The sequence below is a fragment of the Pseudophryne corroboree genome, chromosome 4 (assembly GCF_028390025.1).
Source record: "Pseudophryne corroboree isolate aPseCor3 chromosome 4, aPseCor3.hap2, whole genome shotgun sequence".
NCBI classification, from domain to species: Eukaryota; Metazoa; Chordata; class Amphibia; order Anura; family Myobatrachidae; genus Pseudophryne; species Pseudophryne corroboree.
In genome coordinates, this window is record NC_086447.1 from 37,977,388 (window position 1) to 37,988,911 (window position 11,524).

Genomic DNA, 11,524 nt, shown 5'->3' on the forward strand with positions numbered 1-11,524 from the left:
CAGGGATGAAGGCGATTATCAGACACTCCCATCTGAGAAAGCACTGCCCCAATACCCATCTCAGAGGCATCCACCTCCACCACAAAAGGACGCTCTGGATCTGGGTGTCGCAGCACCTTGGCCGAAACAAATGCCCTTTTGAGACGGGCAAAAGCCGCTTTAGCCTCACAAGACCAGTGAGCAACATCCGCCCCTTTCTTAGTGAGTGCCACCAAGGGCGCCACTATAGACGAAAATCCAGCGATAAATCGTCTATAAAAATTCGCAAAGCCCAGGAAACGCTGAAGCGCCTTCAAACTAGTGGGCTGCACCCAATCCAGGACTGCCTGTACCTTGGAACCCTCCATTTGGAAACCTTCTGGGGAGATAATATATCCTAGAAATGCGATTTGCTGAACTTCAAATTCGCACTTCTCCAGCTTCGCCCCAAGCCGGTGGTCTCTGAGTTTCTGGAGGACTAAGCGTACATGCTTCCGATGTTCCTCCAGGGAATGGGAGAAGATTAGGATGTCATCTAAGTATACAACTAAGAATCTATCCAAATATTCCCTGAGCACATCATTCATGAAATCCTGGAAGACTGCCGGGGCATTACAGAGCCCAAAAGGCATCACCAAATATTCATAATGCCCTGAGTGGGTATTAAAGGCAGTCTTCCATTCATCCCCCTCTCTTATTCGGATTAGATTGTACGCACCGCGTAGGTCAATCTTAGAAAAAATGGTGGCAGTACGAAGCTGGTCAAACAAGACCGAAATGAGAGGCAGTGGGTATGAGTTTTTAATCGTGATACGGTTCAATTCCCTGAAGTCGATGCAGGGTCGCAACGAACCGTCCTTTTTACCCACGAAGAAGAACCTCGACCCAACTGGAGACTGTGAAGGTCTGATAAATCCCTTAGCCAAGTTCTCCTGAATGTACTCTGCCATAGCCTGAGTCTCAGGACGTGACAGGGAGTACAACCTGCTCTTGGGAAGCTTAGCATTTGGCAACAAATCAATGGCACAGTCATAGGGGCGATGGGGAGGTAGTACCTCTGCAACTTTTTTGGAGAACACGTCCGCAAAATCTGCATAACACCCTGGCAATCCTGGCAAACTTAGCTGCGAGAGCCTGACTGGAAGGCTCAAGCAACTCCTGAAACAATCAGTACCCCAACTAAGAATCTCCCCAGAGACCCAGTCAAATTGAGGATTGTGGGCCCTTAACCAGGGTAACCCCAACACCAATGGGGCAAAAGTACAGACAGTCACATAAAAGGACAATTTTTCAGAGTGTGTGGCTCCAATAAACAAAGAAATCTGGCTAGTGCAAGAGGTAATTTTACCTTGGGATAATGGTTCCCCGTTTAACCCACAAATCTCAATTTCCGATGCCAAGGGTACTAAGGGAACAGAGTGTTTCAGGGCGAATTGGCGGTCCATAAAAACCCCGTCAGCCCCACTGTCCACAAAGGCCTCAGTCTTGACAGTTTGACCGAGGATCTTCAAGGTCACCGGAATGATAAAAGTCTTCTTGGGAAATTCTGACTTCTGGCCTGACAGGATATTTCCCATCACCCTCAGGCCCTGAAGTTTTCCGGCTTTTCTGGGCATGATACTACCACATGACCTTTATTCCCACAGTACAAACACAACCCCTGCTGTCTCCTCCGCGTCTTCTCACGCGAGGAGAGGCGGGTAGCCCCAATCTGCATAGGCTCCTCAGAAAATTCCTCGGAGTCTGAGGTTCCCTTGGGAAGGAAGGAAATCTCAGTCTCCCTTTCAAGCCTACGCTCTCTCAGCCGTCTATCCACCCGGATGGATAACTGCATGAGCTGATCCAAGCTATCAGGCAAGGGATATTGTACCAGTTGGTCCTTTATCTGGTTAGAAAGACCTCTTCGGTACTGGTGTCTCAGGGCTGGGTCATTCCACTGGGTATCATGGGCCAACCTCCGAAACTCCGTACAGTAAACCTCAACTGGCCTTCGCCCTTGCTTAAGGATCGAAATCTGAGCCTCGGCTGAGGCCGTCTTGTCAGGGTCATCATACAACATGCCCAGTGCCGTAAAAAAAACATCAACACTTTTAAGCGACGGACAGTCAGGCTGCAACCCATATGCCCAGACCTGTGGGTCTCCTTGTAGCAAGGAAATCACTATGCCCACCCGCTGAATCTCCGACCCAGAAGACTGAGGCCTAAGCCGGAAGTATAGCTTGCAGCTCTCCTTGAAACAAAAGAACTGCGAGCGATCTCCAGAAAAACGATCCGGGAGATTTACTTTCGGCTCCTTAACCCCTGCAGGTGCTGCTGCTGCGGGAGCTCCGCCAGCAGCCTGGGAGGTGTGCATTTTAATGGACAAATCATTAAATTGTCGAGTCAGGACCTGCACCTGATCGACCACCTGTTGCAACGTATTTTGAGGGGTATGCTCCATATTCACACAAAATTTCAACAGGAGTATTAGGCTGCTGAATATGTTATGCACACCAGTGCCTGCAGGAAAGTACTGGTGTCAGAACTGTTATGCACTCCAGTGTCTGCAGGAATGTACTGGTGTCTGAACTGTTATGCAAAACAAATGGACTCACAGACAAACTGGGGAATATGACATAACGTACACAGAAGGTAATAGGGCAACAAAACACACACAAAGTGAACAGAGAAGCCCAGAGGCTAAGGAACTGGGTATCTCCCTTGTATTAGAACTGCACAGATGGAAAAAGCAAGATGTTGTGTTTTAATACGTAGAGAACCCGAAATGCTGTTGCTAAGGGCAACAGCAAAACCCTAAAGGGTTACCAACGGGTGTGGCAGCAAACTCCTTGGTCAGAGATGGAATGATAGACACAAGGAGAGTCTCCACAATCCTATTTCTCACTTGCAGTGCACAGGTTTTAGCTTACTGCCACTAAACTGACCCCTGACACCTAGCACAGTGAGACAGGATTAGACAGGCAAGTCTTAGAATACAGCCACAAACTTGCTAAGTTCACAGAGTAGTAACAGAACCCCAGCAAGCCAAACGACTGACTCCAGTCTTACTGCTAGGTCTGGACTGGCAGAGTGTAATACCAAATCCCCAGGCCTATTTGCAGTAAGCAACAAACAAATACAAAGCTACACAGTACTGGCTAACTTTCATGAACTGACTAACCAACAAAGATTCAGCAGCATCTGCTTACCCTGAAAAGAGGCCTTATAAAGCAGGTGCTGTCCACGCCCCACTCAGACCTCACAGACTGTGAGTACAAAAACCAGCACCGGATCCCCTGCCGTGCACAGAGCCTATAACCACTGCACAGCAAAAGACCCGAACCGGAGTATCAGCTGCGCTCAGGTTACTTCACTAGCACTTGTCTCCCGGTTGCCATGACGACGTGGCAGCACAGGGCAGGAGACCCTAACACAAACAGCTTGTAACGTACAGCAGCAAGTGTAATATTTCTAAGTATAAAGGAGAGAGATAAAAACTTCTCCCTAAGTTAATGGATGCCAAATCACCTTTCTTAGTATCTCTGTACAGTATGTTCTATTTGAGTACTAAATAGCATAAACAGATTGTATTGTTCCTGGATGCCAACTCACTGTCCTTAGTATCTCTGTACGGTATGTTCTATTTGAGTACTAAATAGCATGAATTGCTTGTAACAAACAGTGTCAAGTACAATATTTCTAAGTATAATGGAGAGAGATAAAAGCTCCTCCCTAACTTATTGGATTCCAAATCACCGTCCTTAGTATCTCTTTGCAGTATGTTGTATTAGAGTACTAACTAAAATGATCAGCTTGTAATGTACAATTGAAAGTGTAATATTTCTAAGTATAGTGAAGAGAGATTAAAGCTCCTCCCTAAGTTCCTGGATGCCATATCACCATCCTTAGTATCTCTGTACAGTATGTTGTATTAGAGTACTAAATAGAATAGTCAGCTTGAAATATACAGCGGCAAGTGCAATATTTCTAATTATAATTTAGAGAGACAAAAGCTCCTCCCTAAGTTCCTGGATGACAAATAACTGTCCTAAGTATCTCTGTACAGTATATTCTATTTGAATAATAAATATCATGAGCAGCTTGCAATGTTCCTGGATGACACATCATCGTTTTTAGTTTCTCTGCACAGTATGTTCTATTTGAGTACTAAATAGCACAAACAGCTTGTAAGGTAAAGCGGCAAGTATAATACTTCTAATTAATATGGAGAGAGATAAAAACTCCACCCTAAGTTCCTAGATGCCAAATCACCATCCTTAGTATCTCTGCACAGTATGTACTATTTGAGTACTAAATAGCACAAACAGCTTGTAACGTAAAGCGGCAAGTGTAATATTTCTAATTAATATGGAGAGGAATAAAAGCTCCACCCTAAATTCCTAGATGCCAAATCACCATCCTTAGTATCTCTGTACAGTATGTTCTATTTGAGTACTAAATAGCGCAAACATCTTGTAATGTCCCTGGATAGCAAATCACTGTCCTTAGTATCTCTGTACAGTATGTTCTATTAGAGTACTAAATAGCACGAACAGCTTGTAACAAACAACGGAAAGTGTATTATTTCTAAGTATAATGGAGAGCGATAAAAGCTCCTCCCTAAGTTCATGGATGCCTAATTACCATCCTTAGTATCTCTGTACAGTATGTTCTACTAGAGTACTAAATAGCACGAACAGCTTGTAACATACAGTGGCATGTGTCATATTTCTAAGTATAAAGAAGAGAGATAAAAACTCCTCCCTAAGTTCCTTGATGCCAAATCACCTTTCTTAGTATCTCTGTACAGTATGTTCTATTTGTTCTATTTGAGTACTAAATAGCATAAACAGCTTGTAATGTTCCTGGATTCCAACTCACTGTCTTTGGTATCTCTGTACAGTATGTTCTATTAGAGTATTAAATAGCACAAACAGTTTGTAACATACAGCGGCAAGTGTAATATTTATAAGTGTAATGGAGAGAGATAAAATCTCCTCTCTAAGTTCCTGGATGCCAAATCACCTTTCTTAGTATCTCTGTACAGTATGTTCTATTTGAGTACTAAATATCATAAACAGCTTGTATCGTTCCTGGATGCCAAATCACCATCCTTAGAACCACTGTACAGTACAGTATGTTCTATTTGAGTACTAAATAGCATGAACAGCTTGTACGAACAGTGCCAAGTTTAATATTTCTAAGTATAATGGAGAGAGATAAAAGCTCCTCCCTAACTTACTGGATTCCAATTCACCGTCCTTAGTATCTCTGTACAGTATGTTGTATTAGAGTACTAGCTAAAATGATGAGCTTGTAATGTACAATGGCAAGTGTAATATTTCGAAGTATAATAGAGAGAGAGATAAAAGCTACTCCCTAAGTTCCTGTATGCCAAATCACTGTCCTTAGTATCTCTGTACAGTATGTTCTAGTTGACTACTAAATAGCATGAACTTCTTGTAATGTTCCTGGATGCCAAATTACCATCCTTAGTATCTCTGTACAATATGTTCTATTTAAGTACTAAATAGCATGTACTTCTTGTAATGTACAGCGGGAAGTGTAATCTTTCTAAGTATAATGGAGAGAGATTCCCCCTAAGTTCCTTGATGCCAAATTACCGTGCTTAGCATTTCTGTGCAGATTTTCTATCTAGCCAGAAACCCTGCATCCCGTAAAAGCTGGGAAGACAACTGGAGGGGACCCGACACAAGGTTGCCTTCCATATCCTCTTTTGTATGGTACCAGCCCTGAGTCTTTGGAATACCCAGAGCCAGATATATCAGTATGCAAATTGGACCTATTTTCCAATAGACTATAATGGGCCCATTAATTCAGACCCACCATGGGTTCTGACACTTACCATGAGCCTTGTGGGGGTCACAGAAATGTAGCGTTGGTATTCTCCAGTAGCTAATTGTCTGCCCTTCCATACCAACCTTTTCCCGATCCAATTAGACCCTCAGAACTGGAGATATTGGTGGCAATTCTGAGTTGTTCGCTCGTTGCCGGTTTTCGCTATGCTGCGATTTGCTGCTAAATGCTCATGCGCATGGTACGCAGTGCGCATGTGATTAGTTATTTTACTAAAACATAGCAGTTTTGCTGTGGCTTCAACTGAGCTTTTCAGTTGCATTGCTAATCGGTGAATTATTGACAGAAAAGGGGCGTTTCTGGGTGGTAACTGAGCATTTTCCGGGAGTGTGCTAAAAAACGCAGGCATGTCAGGGAAAAACGCGCGAGTGTCTGGAGAAATGGGGTATTGGCTGGACGAACGCAGGTCGTGTTTGTGACATCAAAATAGGAACTAAACAGATTGAGCTGATCGCAATCTGTGAGTAGGTCTGGAGCTACTCAGAAACTGCAAAAAAAAAATTTAGTAGCAGTTTTGCTAATCTTTCATTCTCTATTCCGCTAAGCTAACATACACTCCCAGAGGGCAGCAGCCTAGCGTGTGCAATGCTGCTAAAAGCAGCTAGCGAGCAAACAACTCGGAATGAGGGCCCTTAAGCTTTAAGCACATTTTAATTTAATTTAATGTAATAGTTCACATAAACTGAACATCAATGGACCATTGCTTTAACACGTTTGTTTGTGTCTGTCCACACTACTTTTATTTATTGATTTATTTTTTTATTTTTTTGGGTCCCGACAGACAATTAATATTTTCGACAAAGTCTCTGACTTCCGCTGGTTAATCCCCAACTCCTACTCTCCCTTCCCCCTCCCCTTTAAACTGTTAGGATGCTCATATTTCAAAACACAGCAATTTTCACAGCCTCCCCTACCCCCATCCCCCTTCTCAAAACCTCCCCCTACCCCAATCCCCCATCATTGTGTTATGCCGGACATAACACAATGAAGCCCGGTGGATCCGTGTACAGTATTGAAAGTGTTAAAAGACTTAAAAGTGTTAAAAAATTGTGTGGGGTCCCCCCTCTTAAGCATAACCAGACTTGGGCTCTTTGAGCCAGCCCTGGTTGTTTAAATACTGGGAAGAAATTGGACAGTGTTTCCCCGTATTTAGACAACCAGCACCGGGCTCTGCATCTAGTACTGGTTCCAAAAAGAACGGGGGACAAAAGATGTATGGGTCCCCAGTATTTTTAAAACCAGCACCGGGCTCCACTAGCCAGAGAGATATTGCCACAGCCAAGGGACACTTTTATACTGGTCCATGTGGCCATGGCATTACCCCTCCAACTAGTCACCCCTGGCTGGGATACCCTGGGGGAGTGGGGACCCTTAAATTAAGGGGTCCTGCCCAAAAAGCACCCAAGGACCAGGGGTGAAGCCCAAGGCTGTCCCCCATCCCTGTGCGGATAGCCTTTGTTTGTGTAAAATAAAGAATATTGTTTTTTTGTCATAGAACTACAAGTTCCAGCAATCCTCCACCTCAAGCTGGTACTTGGAGAACCACAAGTACCAGCATGCGGGGAAATAATGGACTCTTGTTAGGTGACCCCAATTAACACCTCAGTTAGCAGACAACAAAGTTCCCATCATAGGCTAGAATGGAGCTGCGCTAAGCTCCATTCTAGCTGCGCTAAGCTCCATTCTAGCTGGTGTGCTACTCCTGATTGGCAGGTTTGTAGCACACAGACAAACAGGAGAGCGCCGGGATGTGCGCTCCCTGATTGGCTGATGGGACCTCCAGTGACAGGAGTCACAGGGGGTCCCGGAATTCGGTGAAAGGGGTTCCATGTGTAAACATGGAACCCCTTTAGTGACGTGGATCAGCCCCCCATCCACCGCCCAGGTATAGGGAGGACAGCCTTGAGCTTCACCCCTGGCCCTTGGGTGCCTAGAGAGGAAGACCACTTGATTTAAGGGGTCCCCACTACCTTAGGGTACCTCAACCAGAGGTGACTAGTTGGGGGCATAATGCCACGACCTCAGGGACCGACATTAATGTGTCCCCGGGCTGTGGCATTACTTCTCAGCCAGTGGAGCCCGGTGCTGCTTTTAAAAATACGGGGACCCCTGCACCTTTTGTCCCCCGTATTTTTGGAGCCAGGGCTGGCCCAATAGCCCAGTGCTGGTTGTTTAAATACACGGGGACCCCAGTCAATTTTTTCCCAGTATTTAAACTCCCAGGATGGCTCAAGGAGCCCGAGGCTGGTTCTGTTTAAGAAGGGGGACCCCACACACATTTATTTTTAACTTTTTAACTATTTCTGACCTTTTTCCACAAAGAAGCATGCACAGATATCACTGATCCGTGCATGACTATCTGAACACGCCAGCAAAAAGCAGGTCTATTTGAAAGCTCCTTTTTTTTGTTGAATTCTATGCTTTCCCGGCAGTGTTTGGCAGTGATAGAGAATACAGATTCTTAGTAAATTACCTAGTTGTATAAAGTACAATGCAGATTCTCTAACGCTGATGATCTACAGTACTGCGTTGCTCGAATAGTTAGTTGTGTCAGAATATACTAATTTATATTTACTGGTATGTCTACAGGTGCTCATTACCACTGTTTATTTTAGATAGCAGAATGAGTCGCTCCTGCAGATATACCCTGATTTATGTGAAACCTGTATGCACCATTCCATTGCATGTTTTACAATGGATTACACAGAAAAAATTAAAATAAAGTGACTGTCATGGGAAAAAATATATAGATTGTCATTTTGGGAATTGAAACTGGGAACCTCAGCATGGGAGGTGGGAGCCTTAACTGCTAGCCCACGTCGCAGCATGGAAGATACACAAGTTCATGTGTAAAAGTAATGCATGCAGCGATTCCTTCCCATTGGTGTTCGTTTATGCCATTAGGGGACTCAGACGCTCATTTAGTGCACTGTACATACTGTAAAGTCAATGAGCTACATCATTCCTTTCACACATTAGCTGCGTCTGCATATACAAGTGTTTTAACACATTAATTTGCGTCTGTATAAACTGTTCACACAGTGATTTGGCATCCAACAACTTAAGGAGGAGCTTTTACCTCTCCCTATTATACTTAATACTACGGGACTTGGATGCTCATATATCCCTAACATCAATAGGCCATACTGTACCTGTAACACGTTCATTTTCATCTGTATATGCTGTAGTATTTGCATCTGTTCTGTATATACTGTTATATACTGTATGACATACTGAAGCATAATGTAGCATAATGACACGCACAAGTAAAGTAGTTCTTACGCTGTAGTTCAGTATTGTATTCTAATGGAGACTACACACATGCACAATGGTGATTTTAAAAAACAGCATCTGGTGGATGATCTTTGGTATTATACTCAAAGGTAACTCCAAACGCTCTGTGCGCCTCCCTTCGACTAGGCGAACCTCCTTGCACCTAGGCACGCTGCGTATGCCCGATCACGACCAATGCCTCAGTCAGCCCAGATATCGGAGGACCCATCTGTATCTGAATGTTGTTGACTGTTAATGTATTTGGTTCGCTTCATCCTCTTGTGAATCATTTTGTGTTGAACCCCACTCTTATATTTTAAATAGTTCAGGTTGGTCATCAAATATTTCTCTAGGATCAGTTCCAAATTCTTAAAATTCTTAATTGTTTGCTTAGTAAAATATCTGGTTTCCTGTATTTGTATTGGTGGTCATTCCGAGTTGTTCGCTCGCAAGCCAATTTTAGCAGCATTGCACAAGCTAAGCCGCCGCCTACTGGGAGTGAATCTTAGCTTCTTAAAATTGCAAACGAAAGATTCGCAATATTGCGAAAAAACTTCTCTATGCAGTTTCTGAGTAGCTCGAGACTTACTCTGCCAGTGCGATCAGTTCAGTGCTTGTCGTTCCTGGTTTGACGTCACGAACACACCCAGCGTTCGCCCAGACACTCCTCCATTTCTCCAGCCACTCCCGCGTTTTTCCCAGAAACGGTAGCGTTTTTTCCCACATGCACATAAAACGGCCTGTTTCCGCCCAGTAACACTCACTTCCTGTCAATCTCACTCCGATCGCCTGAGCGATGAAAAAGCCGTGAGTAAAATACCAAACTTCTTAGCAAATTTACTTGGCGCAGTTGCAGTGTGGACATTGAGCATGCGCACTAAGCGGAAAATCGCTGCGATGCGATGAAAATTTCCGAGCGAACAACTCGGAATGAGGGCCATTGTTTGTACTTCCTAGCAGTTGGTCCTGTGCGTAGGAACTCATCATATGATGATCATGATTTCCAACCTGTTTCATAGCTAGCAATTTAGGCTTGGTATAAGTGATCTCTAGGACATATCCATGACTAATAGCCTCCTAGTTATAGCTTTCTGATTTTATTTGACAAGCACATATTTTCAGAATTGTTTTGACATTGTTTTTGACTTTTAGGTACAATGGATTCCATGGGGTAAATGTAAAAGCCTGGGAAATGGAGGTATTGGTGGGTTATCTGCAAGTCTATCCAGTGTTTTACTATAGCTATCATTTAATATACAAAACCAACATTTTACTCCTACTGTACTGTTTATACTATACTTACTGTAGTATTTGGTAAACATTGATTTCTCTTACTTAATGAATTCTCACCTAGTAATTTTTTTAAAATGAGATAAACACTTATTTATACCCCTAGGTTTGATGATACTGGCAAGCTACAAATGAAAATATATAATTGTAGGTACTACAATGGAAGAAAAAAATATTATTATTATTATTATTATTATTAATAATAATAATAATAATAATAATAGTCTTATTTAGCTGATAAATTATTAGTTTTAATTTTAGAAATGAGAAAAACACTTATTTAATTGTACCCATAAGATTGATGATACTTGCAAGCGACAATAAATAAAAATATATAATTGTAGGTACCACGATAGATGGAATAAATTAATAATAATAATAATATTTATTATTATTATTATTATTAATAATAATAATAATAATAATTTATTAATTCCATCTATCGTGGCACCTACAATTATACAATTGTATTAATAGATTGTAAGCTTGCGAGCAGTGCCTTCCTACCTCTGTATCTGTCTGTTTTTACCCAGTTTTGTTCTATTGCTGTTGTTCTAATTGTAAAGTGCAATGGAATATGCTGCGCTATATAAGAAACTGTTAATAAATAAATAAATAATAAATACATTTATTGTTGCTTGCCATTATCATCAAACTTAGGGGTACAATTAAATAGATGTTTACCTACTTTTAAAAATTAAAACAAAAAATTTATCAGCTAATTAAGACTATTATTATTATTATTTTTGTTATTAATAATAATAATAATGTAATTTAGCTGAAAATTACAGCTTTGGGTAGCTGATGCCAAATATTTCCAACAGTAACACAACTCTTATGTTGTTATTACAGATGTGTGTTGAGTACAGTAAATTGCAATAAACAACAGGGACCAAAATAGGCAAATCTCAATCACAAAGATAATGAACAAGGTAGATATCTAGTAAGTAAAAAGACAAGCTACAGATGCATGTGCTTCTAATAGTGACCTGTAACATGGAAATTGGGAACAAAACCATTGTGAAAGAATTCATCCTGATAGGATTTTCTCAGAACCTGCAGATTTGTATATTGATGTTTATCTTCTTCTTAATAATATATATTGTGATTATTTTGGGGAACAGTT